The sequence below is a fragment of the Taudactylus pleione genome, unplaced genomic scaffold, assembly GCF_031769625.1.
Source record: "Taudactylus pleione unplaced genomic scaffold, aTauple2 ptg000139l, whole genome shotgun sequence".
NCBI lineage: Eukaryota > Metazoa > Chordata > Amphibia > Anura > Myobatrachidae > Taudactylus > Taudactylus pleione.
Genome location: NW_028284541.1, coordinates 5853087 through 5867408, shown reverse-complemented (window position 1 = coordinate 5867408; position 14322 = coordinate 5853087). Strand labels below are relative to the sequence as shown.

The 14322-nt window shown below is 43.0% G+C and overlaps 1 pseudogene; it reads left to right on the top strand.

The window, feature by feature from the left end:
- The first annotated feature begins 369 nt into the window (after positions 1 to 369).
- On the top strand, positions 370 to 9727 carry LOC148522799 (uncharacterized; annotated as a pseudogene).
- The last annotated feature ends 4595 nt before the right edge of the window (positions 9728 to 14322 follow it).

Below are 14322 nucleotides of genomic sequence, written 5' to 3'. Positions count from 1 at the left end.
AGAGGGGATCTTTTTGATGTCCTTTCGTTAAAGATTAACGATAAAGAATAGCTTCCAGTGTGGTCGTAAATTTCATTGGTCATTTAGGGCTTTTGAGTTTTGCGACTTTACCGCATAGGTGTGGCATCCTGTGATTGAGATCTGGGTGCAGAGAAAAGAAGGGTAAATAGGTTGTTAACTGTGGTTTATCTATAGTTAGATAATTCCTGTGTTCCCTATTAATAGGTTGTTAACTGTGTTTGCCTTAGTAGGTATTACTGTGTTCCCTATTTTAGTTATGTTTAACCATAGTATTGGTGCGTGAAAGCAGCCTAAAAGTTAACTCTTTCACTGGTCTCTTCTTTGTTGGAAGGTTTAGAGTAAGTCAAAATGGGCGCTAAACAGTCAACAAAGAAGGCAGACGATGAGCTGCCTCTGCAAGGTCCGACTGGGTCGGCTCTTCATATAATGCACACCAAGTACGATGCATACGCAACAATGCACTGTGCCGTGTGGGTTAAGATGACGAGTAAGAGTGTGAGGCCTTTCCCAAAGATTGGTAGCTTTAATGTGGAGATCTTAAATAACCTCAAGGATCACATATGTAGAGTGAAATCCTTGAAGAAAAGAGTGGAGTATAATGATTGTTTGAAACTCTGGCAGCACGTGAGTAACACGTGGGTTAATGGTGTGAACGAGACGCAGAGTTGCGTCACGTGCACGTCAAGGGGTGATGTGCACACGACGCTGAACAGCGCCGCATGCGCACCACAGGAAAACGCAAACGTGCGGCACAGTAGCGCTGCCAAAGATATTGCAATTCGCACTTGCGCACCACCACCACCTTATGTGATGGCCGGTGAAGATACATTACCCACCAAAAATGATAAAAATGTAACTGAACCAAGTAAGCTGTACCCGCATCTGAGTTTGTATACTGAAAATGTTTATGATGCAGAAAATGAACCTTTAGAAATGTCAGCCGTGTCCCATGCTGTGCAATTGTTGAATGTCCCTTCCCAGCAAGTACAGGCAGATTACCCATTAGCATCAGGAGTGGGGGAGGGATCCTTAGCCCAAAAGGGGGAGGCCTTAGTAGAACCCATGGTGGGGGAGGTTCCTGTAATAAGGGCGCAGGAAGCATTGACACCTACCGCTTCAATAACGGAGGTTGCTAATGCTGTTCGCTGCAGTAATAGGATTAAAGGTATAGGAGTGGAAAGCATCCATCCAGTACGTTCCCAATGTTCCCAATGGAGTTGCGGATGCAAATGGTGTAATCCCCTCAAGGAAAGTAGCGATGCACTGTCCATGGACACGGGCGGAACTACATTCCATTATGTCCGATTTCCCTGAGCATAGGAAACAACTGGCAAAGTGTCAGCATTTCACCAAAGACTTAGGCATTGCCCATGAGCCAACCAATAAGGACTGGCGTGTGGTGTTAAGGGCATGTCTCCCAGAAGGTACAGATGTGAAAAAGTTTATCACAGCATGTACTCTGGATGTAGATGTCCCCTTGACTGATCAAGGTAATCAGGATTGCATTGCCCGCATAGTCGCCCAGTTAGCCGTATTTTTCCCTTAGTGGTTAACTGGAGTAAAATCTTTACCATTAAGCAAAAAGAAATTGAATCTGCAGAAGATTATTTTAATCGAGGGCTGCAGATTATCACGCAGTACACTGGGATAGAAAACATTAAGGATTGCACTCACTACCGGGAGATGGTCATCACTGTTCTGATGGATGGTCTTAAGGATAGTCTAAAGACCAGAGTTCAGACCTCACACCCCGGATGGAGAGGAATAACGGTTGACGTACTTAAGGAAACTGCTATTGAGCATGACAAGAACATACTCAGAAAGCGCGAATCACAGAGCGAAAAACTAATGGCTGTCAGTATACAAGCTCTGGAAGATATGGATTTACAGCCACAAGACACTTATCCACCTGCGCAGTTACAAGTACATAACACATATCACCCCTTTGCGCAGTCACACATACCACAACCATATTATACTTAACACACTCGGCCAAAAAACAATTTTCATCCTCAATCTAACCTCCCATATCCATCCCCACAGCCATTCCCTACTTATAACCCTCAACACAAAAAACAACAATTTCCCAGAAATAGTCAAATCAGTACACAAAAAACGTGCTTTAACTGTAACCAACCGGGACATTTTAGAAAAGACTGTAGAGTCATACTACAGGGACCACCTAACCAGGAAAATGTAAACCCATCCCATAACATAAAAAATGATCAGTTAACCCTGCCCACATAATTGCAGTAAATGCTCTGGTGGGTCAAGATAGTCAACTATAGGGATCAGGTCATACCTGTAATCTGCAGGCAGTCAGGATAACTGGAAGTACTAGAGAAGAACCGGTAATAAGGGTTAATGTAGCTGGTACTGAAAAATTCCTTTCTTGTAGATACAGGGGCGACCAGGTCAGTATTAAAATCCCCTTCTAATTTGCGAATTACTAACAAGACAGTGTCAGCAATGGGTGTAACAGGTGATGTACAGCATTATCCTTTAACTGAATCTACGCAAATTACTATTGGCCCATTGCATGCCAGACACTCCTTCCTTCTGGCAGCAACAGCCCCTACTAATCTCCTAGGAAGGGATTTATTGTGCAAGATAGGATGTGTCATCTATTGTACCCCTGATGGTATATTTATGGATGTCCCAGAAAGGTTCGCACATGAGGTAAGGGATGTGCTAGACACTCCCCAAAGGTTAATGCTGCACACTACCATATCGGAACAATGTCCAGCACAGGTAAACGATATGTTAGCACAAATTCCTGATTCCCTTTGGACCAAGGATGGACAGGACACTGGGTTAATGGCAAATGTAGCTCCCGTAATAGTAAACTTAAAAAGCGGTAGGCAAGCTCCAAAAATTCCTCAATACCTGTTAAAACAGGAGGTAGAATTAGGGGTTTATCCCATAATTGAACGATTATTACAGCAGGGAATTTTAGTCTGTACAGCTAGTGTAGCCAACAGTCCCATCTTCCCTGTGAAGAAGAGTGGTGGGAGGGGGTATAGGCTGGTACAGGACCTTAGAGGGGTTAATAAAGTGGTAGAAAGCCAATTCCCCGTAGTGCCAAACCCAGCTGTCATCCTGATGCAAATTCCACCACATGCAACCCATTTCACTGTCATTGATCTCTGTTCCGCAGTTTTCTCGGTTCCACTACATCCTGACTGTTAATATTTATTTGCATCTACATATAGGGGGGTACAATACACATGGACACGACTACCCCAGGGCTTCATAGACAGCCCCAGTATTTTCTCACAGGCCTTACACGATTGTTTACAGTTTTTCCAACCTGCCAATGGATCTGTTCTAATACAATATGTGGACGATTTATTGTTATGCTCTGATTCGTTTACGTCATGTTTAAATGATACTAAACTTTTACTGCTTCACCTCTCGCACACAGGACCTGATTCAGAGCCGCTCGTAAGCGGCCGCTCGTTCGTTCCGACTGATGTTCGCACAACTGCGCATGCGTACGGATTTTAATACGCATGCGCGAACCAGTTAGTGCGGCCGAAAATCATGTGCTCGCTAAATAGCGAATGCTTGCTATTTTGAGTGACAGAATGAGGCGTTTGTGGGTGGTGACAGGGGAAGGTGCTTGAAAATGGGGAGTGGAGATCAGAACGCAGGCGTGCCTAAAGGTCAAAACGGGCGTTTTAAGGGTGTGCATAATTACTAAAGCAGCGTCATCGACCACGTCACTTGGTTGTTTTATAGTTAGAACTGCTCGCATGATTGTGGTAGGAAAAACCAACCACAAGAATAGCGAGCAGTTCATACGCCTTTCGATGTACTCGATTAATCAAATAAATAGCGGAGATGACGTATGATGCGAGCAGCCAGGGGGTGTTTTTTTCAAAATTACGTTCGCATGTTTTGTTCGCTCGTTCAGACATAGAGGCGTGAACGGACCGCAAAGAGCTAACGGTTAATTTAAATAGCCAGCTCCTTTTTCTGGACGAGCGAGCGCAAATAGCGTCCGGCTCTGAATCAGGCCCACAGGCCATAAGGTTGCTAAGGACAAGTTACAGCCGTGCCAGACCAGGGTCAAATACTTGGGACACTGTCTCACCCAGGGCCTATGACATTCGACTACTGACCGAATCCACGCCATACAGACCATGGCACTGCCGTGAAACCAGCACCAGATTTGTACCTTGGATATTGTAGAACATGGATACCAGGTTTCTCTATTCTGGCTTTACCATTGCAGGAGTTAGTCTCTTCCACCAAACCAGACATTGTCATGCATACTGAAGAGTCAGAGCAGGCTTTCCTTAATCTTAAGGATAGTCTAACAAGAGCACCTGCGTTGGGGATTCCAGATTACGAAAAACCTCTTGACCTGTTCTGTACGGAAGCAGCTGGTTGTGCTGCAGGTGTCCTTACACAAAAACATGGTGATGCCAATAGACCAGTAGCATACTACAGTGCCCAGTTGGACACTGTGGCGAGATCACTCCCAACGTGTTTAAGAAGCGTAGCTGCAACCGCTCTCTTAGTAAATAAGAGTGAGGACGTAGTGTTAGGCCATGACTAGACAGTTCATACACCACATGCAGTCTCTGCATTACTAAACTCAGCCCAGACTAGACACGTTTCTTCCGCTAGATTCACAAAATGGGAACTAGCACTGATTGCTCCCACCAACATAACTATAAAAAGGTGTAATACTCTAAATCCTGCTACATATTTACCATGTGTGCCTCATGATGCACACAGGGTGGAAGGTAAAAGTGAATCGTTGCCAATGGTAGAAGGTGAGTTTGGTATAGGTATTGATGTGCATGATTGTATGGAGTATCTAAATCAAAATTTTACAGCTAGGCCTGACATACACGACATACCAATAGAGAATGTAGACTTAACATTATACGCGGATGGGAGTTGTCATAGACAGACTGACACAGGTGAGTTATGTACAGGTTATGCTGTCGTAGATGACAAAGATGTCATAGAGGCGGAACCACTGGGTCCACCACATTCAGCTCAGGTAGCGGAGCTTGTGGCACTAAGGAGAGCGTGTGAGTTGGCGGAAGGAAAATCTGCCAATATCTACACTGACTCCAGATATGCGTTTGGGGTGGTGCATGATTTCGGTGCCCTATGGCATTTGAGAAATTTTATGACAGCAGCAGGCACACCAATCGCACACACACATCACATTAAATGACTACTGACTGCAATCCAGCTACCCAAGACCGTAGCTGGCATTAAATGTAAGGCTCACACCTGTGAGGATGATCCAGTATCATTGGGTAACAATAGGGCTGATGAAGCTGCCAAATGGGCAGCAGGGTTAAAGTATAATAAAATGAAAAGTGTGATGTTATTTGAAACTGTTGATGCACAGAAGCTGGTTGAAATGCAGGAAGTATGTACCTTACAGGAAAAGGCGAGCTGGAGATCCAAGGGATGTGAGCAAGAGTCCTCTGGGCTGTGGAGAAGTGAACAAGGGAAGCCAGTAGCCCCTAAGGCATACTATCCTAGCTTGGCTGAAGCAGCACACGGTCTGACTCACCTGGGCAAACAGGGTATGTGCAAATTCTCTTCCCAAGCAGAGAAAAGAGCAATGTCTTGTTTGACCTGCTTAAGGAAGAATGTAGGAAAAACAATACCTACCGAACCATCTCACATCCCTCCAGGTTATACAGATTGATTTCATCCAGTTAGCACCTTGCAGGAATTTGAAGTATGTATTGGTTTGTACAGATGTGTTCTCTAATTGGGTTGAAGCATATCCAGCTGCAACTAATACTGCTGCATTTACTGCTAAGAAGATAGTTCAGGAATTTGTGTGTAGGTATGGTATCCCTAGAGTAATTGAAAGCGATAGGGGTACCCATTTCACCGGAGATGTCTTTCAAAGTATGTGCAAGTTAATGGGTATTAATAGTAAGCTTCACACCCCATATCGACCACAGGCCAGTGCTAAGGTGGAGAGAGTGAATGGTACTATTAAGAATAAATTAAGTAAAGTCATGGCTGAGACTGGATTGGGATGGCCAGAAGCCTTGCCTCTTGTACTCCATAGTATCAGGACCACTCCTAGATCCATTCTTAATTTATCCCCATTTGAAATATTTTTTGGAAGCAACCTCATGTAATTGTAAGCCCTCAGGAAGATTTAAAATGTAACAATGAGGTTACAGTGAGGTACCTTATAAAAATGAGTAAGCAGCTCAAACAACAGCAACAGAAACTGAAATTGCTATCACCAGATATGCCTGAAATTAACTGTCATGATGTTGAACCTGGAGAGTATGTAATGATTCTAAACTTTTTACGTTCAGATTGCTTGACTGATCGCTGGGAAGGACCGTACCAAGTGCTACTGACAAGTACAACATCTGTGAAAGTAGCCGAGAGAGACACCTGGGTCCATTCCAGTCACTGTAAGAAAGTCAATGATCCAAAGGAGATCAAGGGCGGAGGAGAGACAGAAAACGTGGACCTGTCTATTGAAAGCCTGTTCCGTGAAAGCTATTAACTGTACTGGTAAGACCCTCAGTCTGGTAATGGAGTTTCAAATTGTGACTGCTGTTGTTTATCCTTCCAGGGTTCATCTCATGCTCTTTTGCTTCGGGGTGTCTAGGTTCTGTGCTGGTGGTCAAAGAATGGAGAGAGAGGTCGATAACGACATCAGTGGAATGGAGTTGGGAGATGGAGATCTACTAACACAAGGGCGGTACCTGACCAATCCTGATACTGTTATTGTTGATAACCCTGATAGCTTGGAAACTCGGAGACAATGTGAAGGTTTATCATCTGAGGACTTGTGTATTTGTAGGATGTGTGGGTCCCTAGTTGATGAGAGATGTATTCAATGTTGCCAACCTGGGTATAAGCAGTATTGGGGTGGACATCCTTTAGAGGATTATCATACCATGGTGGGTCGTGTCCTTAACCAGACCGACTGTTGGGTATGCTGTCATGTTCCCCAGGGACAGCACAATGTAGGGTTAGTGCCATTCCCCCTAAATGTCACAGAGATCTTGGGGTTACAAAAAGGAAAAACACTGGATGGGAAATTCTTGATGTCCAAACCACCACACTTTAGACTTCATCAATACCAAGTGGATAAATCCCTGTTATGTTTTAACATCACTAACTTCAAGAGACCAGGAAGTTGGGATGTAACAGGGAATAATCAGACGATGACTTTCTCCTTAAGAGCAGATAATGAGCCATTAAATTTTGGATTGTTACGCTCAATTAGATCAAGTGGGAGACACTTCCGGTATAGATACACACGTGGTGACACCCAGGATATGGTTGGTAGTGTACCAGAAGGGTATTGCACTCAAGTTATGCAGCCAGAATCTTGTTTTAACCAGATGGGAGAACCTGGGATAGGAACATTTGCTAGGGAAATGTGTTCCATGATAATGATACATTCTATCCCATATGTCCTCCCTGACTATGTGTATTTTATATGTGGTAGAAAAGCGTACAAGTGGTTCTCTCCGAGTTCCAGTGGTTTGTGTTATCTAGGAAAAGTACTTTCTGAGATCATGACTGTTGCACATCGTGAAATGATCGGTATTCACAAGAACGTACCTTCCCCATATCTTCATACACAGTATGAACACAGGAACAAAAGGAATATGGTTCCTGGTGAAGTGCATAGAGCCACTCAGATGATTAGTGAAACGACTGGCTTTCAATTCCTAGTTGCACTTGATTCCACCAGGATCGCTCGGGGGTCATTAAATTTTAAATACATACAAGGCCTTGCCAAATTGATAGATAATATCACCGAGCCATACGATGATTAATTTAGATATACTGGAAAGGAGTTACAAGCGTACAAGAAAGAACTTGTCCAACATAGACTAGTGCTAAATTATTTAACAGCTGTCACTGGAGGGTATTGCGTAACCCTGGCCACCCAGTTTGGTGTTAAGTGTTGCACCTACATCACTAATAGCACTAGTGACCCCAAGCAGGTGATAGACCAGAAGATGGACGAAATTCTGCAGCTGAAATGGGAATTTCGTAAGAACCATAATGCTTCAGTGGCTGAAGTAGAGGAACAGGTAGAAGAGTGGTCCTCTTGGTTGAACCCTGTTAAATGGTTCTCGGGTCTAGGAGAATGGGTTCAAGGACTAATTGCAAGCGTAGGAAAGCTCCTGATCCTAGTATTAGTAGTCATCTTATTAATTAGCATGTGTGTTAGATGTGTTCCTGCAGTTACGAAATGTGGGAAAGGTATTTCTAAAGGTAACAGGGAAACTGAAATAATGATGGTAGTTACCCATGATGCTGTGAATACTAATGTAACTAATACCTTACATTATAACCCTGAATTAGAGAGTACAATCTAATGATTGCTTGCATGTTGCCATGTATGATAAAGTATTGTCAATGTTTCTTTAGGACACCCTAGTTCAAATGTAGTCTCCATTTTTCCCCCACTTGACCTTCATAGGCTTGATGAGTTCCCACATCCTGACAATGGTCTCGTATATGATCCGCTGAGTGCGTATGAGGGCTGTTTTACCCCACCTGGAGACGCACTACTAATGGTTTAAATGACCACACAGAGTCATATCGTTAAGAACATTGAACAATACTTTATAATACAGTGTCTGCCTGAAATAAGATCTGAATGGTAGTAGAAGCCCCATAAGAATGCATACCTTGTAATGATGTGATTTGGAATTGTTTAGCAGTGCATAAAAATTTTATTAATGCTATTTCAAAACATCTTAAAATGAAGTCTCTACATAATTCAAGGCTATCTTTATGAGTTAGGTGCATCCCCACATCTATCCAATGATCATGATCATATTCTAGTATCAGGTCCGTGGTGTGCGCATGAAGTTAGTTTTATGTCCTTCCCCCTGAAGTGTTTCATTGATGGTTAACAATTACCAACTTAAGCCATCTCATAAATAAAACATTGACTAATATTTTATGTATGGCTTGACAGATTAAAATTATAGATAATTGCTTGCGTATGGTGATAGCGTATAGTTGCTATCAAAGGGTGGACTGTCGAAGCCAAATAGATTGTAAGCAATCGCATAATTACGCATAACCCGCTTCACGATATTCATCGGACGATTTGATCGTCCGCAGTCACTTCTTAAAATCATTCACGCTCCCGACGCACATTTGCGCATGCACCCATGCGCGTTCGCGATCCCAATTCGCATGCAATCATCCAGTAGTGCACGCATCCCCATACAGCTGCCCCATGCCATATTGTGAATGGCACACCACGCTACTCTGCAACTGGGCTCTCGGCACCATTTTAGATTAAATAAGTTAATATGGCAATATCTAAATAATGTATTGTACATTAAACGCACAGCAAGCTTTTTAATAATCCTTTCGGAAGCCTCACCACAATGAACTGTCTCCCATTCTAACAATAATCCAATGCTGAGTACAAAAAAACATAACTTACATTTACCAATGCGCATAGTGCTAAATAGCGCATACACAAACTTCAATAACATACAAACTGACACAGCAAATGTTCCATATAAAGAATATTATATTATAACAGGATGTTGACCGAATAATATATGTTGAACACTAGATATATGATATATGACCTCAGGAATGAGATAAACTGGTCGTGTATGGTAACTACTGATTTCCTTATGTCTCCACAGGATTATGGATTGGATCAGACAGCATGAATATCAGAGGAAACACCGACAAGTTATGAAGATCTGGAGGATTCATATTATTTACTGTACAACTTTGTATGCATTGGCCCTTTGAATTAACATACCTAGGGCGGGAGATTAGAAACAATGGGATCCTCTAACATAGTTCAGCCCCTAGTGACACCAAATGTATACTAACCATTGAAGTGCTGCATTTACTGTGACTCATAATAAAGGCCAATGAGCCCACTTGTTTGTTATACAATTGAATCTAAAGTGAATAAATACCGAGCCCTGGTTGAGTTGCTTACTCATACATTCCCATTGAATGAGTGGCAGCATCTTGGAGACGACTGTAATTCCTGGACCAGTGCGCTTGCGAATCATGTGGTAATTGTATCATGTATTGTTATTTACTGTACTTTGGCACTCTTTGTTTAGATTAAGGCATTTATCCCCTGTTTACAATATAATATTTTTGTGCGTTGGAAACCCAAACTCTTGAGTGTGACTACATTATTTATGTTAGTAAATTGGCAATATATGTGTTCCTCTAAGACAACCAATCTCTCTCTCTCTCTTCAGTAACGTAATTTTAGATTCTTTAGCCCGCTGTCCCCATACACTAGTATCACAGATATCTCCTGCTTACCTTCCTCTGGCGGAATGGCCCATTGTCCCCATACACTAGTATCACAGATAACTCCTACTTACCTTCCTCTGACGGAATGGCCCGCTGTCCCCATACACTAGTATCACAGATATCTCCTACTTACCTTCCTCTGGCGGAATGGCCCGCTGTCCCCATACACTAGTATCACAGATATCTCCTGCTTACATTCCTCTGGCAGAATGGCCTAATGTCCCCATACACTAGTATCACAGATATCTCCTGCTTACTTTCCTCTGGTGGAATGCCCTGCTGTCCCCATACACTAGTATCACAGATATCTCCTGCTTACCTTCCTCTTGCGGAATGGCCCATTGTCCCCATACACTAGTATCACAGGTATCTCCTACTTACCTTCCTCTGACGGAATGGCCCGCTGTCCCCATACACTAGTATCACAGATATCTCCTGCTTACCTTCCTCTGGCGGAATGGCCCGCTGTCCCCATACACTAGTATCACAGATATCTCCTGCTTACCTTCTTCTGGCAGAATGGCCTGCTGTCCCCATACACTAGTATCACAGGTATCTCCTGCTTACCTTCCTCTGGCAGAATGGCACAATGTCCCCATACACTAGTATCACAGATATCTCCTGCTTACCTTCCTCTTGCGGAATGGCCCAATGTCCCCATACACTAGTATCACAGATATCTCCTGCTTACCTTCCTCTTGCGGAATGGCCCAATGTCCCCATACACTAGTATCACAGATATCTCCTGCTTACCTTCCTCTTGCGGAATGGCTCAATGTCCCCATACACTAGTATCACAGATATCTCCTACTTACCTTCCTCTTGCGGAATGGCTCAATGTCCCCATACACTAGTATCACAGATATCTCCTGCTTACCTTCCTCTTGCGGAATGGCTCAATGTCCCCATACACTAGTATCACAGATATCTCCTGCTTACCTTCCTCTTGCGGAATGGCTCAATGTCCCCATACACTAGTATCACAGATATCTCCTGCTTACCTTCCTCTTGCGGAATGGCTCAATGTCCCCATACACTAGAATCACAGATATCTCCTGCTTACCTTCCTCTTGCGGAATGGCCCAATGTCCCCATACACTAGAATCACAGATATCTATCGCTTACCTTCCTCTGGCGGAATGGCCCAATGTCCCCATACACTAGTATCACAGATATCTCCTGCTTACCTTCCTCTTGCGGAATGGCTCAATGTCCCCATACACTAGTATCACAGATATCTCCTGCTTACCTTCCTCTTGCGGAATGGCTCAATGTCCCCATACACTAGAATCACAGATATCTCCTGCTTACCTTCCTCTTGCGGAATGGCCCAATGTCCCCATACACTAGAATCACAGATATCTATCGCTTACCTTCCTCTGGCGGAATGGCCCAATGTCCCCATACACTAGTATCACAGATATCTCTGTTTCAACAAACTATGTATAACAGGTATAAACTGTATTTTTGGGGTCAAGCAAATATGATGTTTTTTTGTTAATGACATGCTAACTCCAAATTTCGATGGTAGGCTTTGTACACAGATTGGATACATTAAGTTAATATTTTTTATGCTAATAAGTGCAAACTCTGTTCCCCCCTGTAGTTGGCGACAATATGCCCATGTGTCCAAAAAATATATTTTGGTGTCCCTGGATCTATTTTTCAGCATCTGGTAACCTAGCAGCACAGGCAGCTGGTAGACGGAGGTATGTCTGATTTTCTGATGTGTCTATAGAACCCATTTAAGAGTTTAACCACTACCGGTCTAGACGAGAACTAACATTCTAAACGGCAATAACATTTTGGTCTTCTGTACCAAAGGGGTAAAATAACATTATAGCCTCTGCCTAGAAAATGATGTGTGTCATGTCCTGGCAAGGAACGCTGAAAATCTCTGTTTCAGCGTCCACCGAGGCTTTGATTCCATGCCCAGAACTGAGTCAGAAATCCACCCTGATGAACTGTGATAGAAGGAAGAGCACAGTGTACAATTTACACTACAGAACATTTTTCCTCTCTCGGTGGGGATTTCGAGACAGGCGTGATTGTAATACAGAACCGTATTTATCCAGCAGTAATTCCTAAATGTGATCTGAAATTTCAGACGCTTTGTTTCTGCAGAGACAATTGTATCCAGTACACGTATTACTACTGTTGTGGGCCAGTTATATATGTGTTAAATCACACCAGACAAATCGATTTAACTCCTACCTTATACGAAGATATACGTAGCATAAAGTAATGAGGGCTGCTGTGCGGCTAGGGTTACACATGCTTCCTCTGTGTGTTCTAAGGTTGTTGTAGGGTTGAATAGAATAAAGACGGGGAGAATTGTACAGTCAGTAATATAGACCAAGTTACTGAGGCATCAGTAGATAAAACACATGACTTGATATAGGAGTTACTGGATAAAATAATAGCTTGTGTGAACTTAACGGACTTTAAACTGTAAAGCTGTATATTGAAAAACAATCTATAAAACCAAACGCAGCTGGAGGCAGCACTGTATCAAATACAATGACTCTGTAATAAGGCAGTGGCACATGACTCTTATGAAATAAATATAAAACCAAGTCATTAAAATGCTATAATGAGCACACAAATGAGAGCAAACTGACAATGCAATATAATATAGATACTAAGGAGTATATGTACTAAAGTGCAAGTTTTTAGAAGTGGAGATGTTGCCCATAGCAACCAATCAGATTCTAGCTATTATCTTCTACAAGGTGCTAGGTAAAAGATGTTGCCCATAGCAACCAATCAGACTCTAGCTATTATCTTCTACAAGGTGCTAGGTAAAAGATGTTGCCCATAGCAACCAATCAGATTCTAGCTATTATCTTCTACAAGGTGCTTGGTAAATTATAAGAATCTGATTGGTTACTGTGGGCAACATCTCCACTTCTAAAAATCCACACCTTATTAGATATACCCCTAAATGTATGGTCCAAACAATTATCAGTCTAGCTGAGGCCTAGCCAACATGTGGCTCTCCAGCTGTTGTGAAACTACATGTCCCAGCATACCCTCCCACTGATCAGCTGGTAAAGCATGCTGGAACTTGTAATTTCACAACAGCAGGAGAGCCATAGGTTGGCCAGGTCATTAATAATTATACATAGTGTCCAAGGAAAAATATTTAAGTCAAGGTTTTACCAAAGCCTAATGCAGCTGATGAATATAGAGATGTTAGCTGAATGCTGGCAGCACAATGTCCGGCCCCTTACAGATGTAAACGCCAGTGAGCCACATGTAGTAGCAGAGACCATCCGATAGTAGATTTATAAAGGTGCCACAGGACTCATTGCCAAGGGAATACGGGCCTGATTCGGAGATGCACACAACTTGTATGTTATACGAATGTTCACGTAGTTGAGTGATTGTCATTGTGCAAAAATCCTGGAAACCGTTCTGGTGCATGCCTTACACAGGGATTCTACTGCGATCAGTACAGACCAGTGGCAGGTCCAGAGGTGGGGCTGCTGCGCAATCCAAAATTCAAATAGAAGAACCTCACCAACTGCCATTTCAAATGGTGCCAAACATCACTGGCTGGGAGTCACTGGCAGTTGAAATTCCCCTATTTGAATTTTGGACTGCGCTGCAGCCCCACCCCTGGAGCCGTCACTGGTACAGACGGTATCAGGTATGTGGCAGAAGAGTTTTGGGGTGATTACTGATAGAAGGTCTGAAGTGAATGCAAAAGTAGTATGTCTCATGGGCGTGTCGCGGGTGTGTCAGCGAAAGCAGCCATGTTCTCAGACGCACTGCCTCAGCCAATAGGCCATCTCCAGATGGAGGAATCACTTAAGCCATAGGGCTGGTGCAAGTGTTGATGGTGCGAGCAATAGTGCACACGATGGTGGCGTGTCAAGAATCAGCAGCAGTACATATAAATCACATCTTTATTTCATAAGAAAGTAATAGAGTGCACTCCCCAGAGACTTCTATAATCAGAATTAATTCTTTAAAAGTGGTATAACACCATAGTGCTTTCGACGTTTC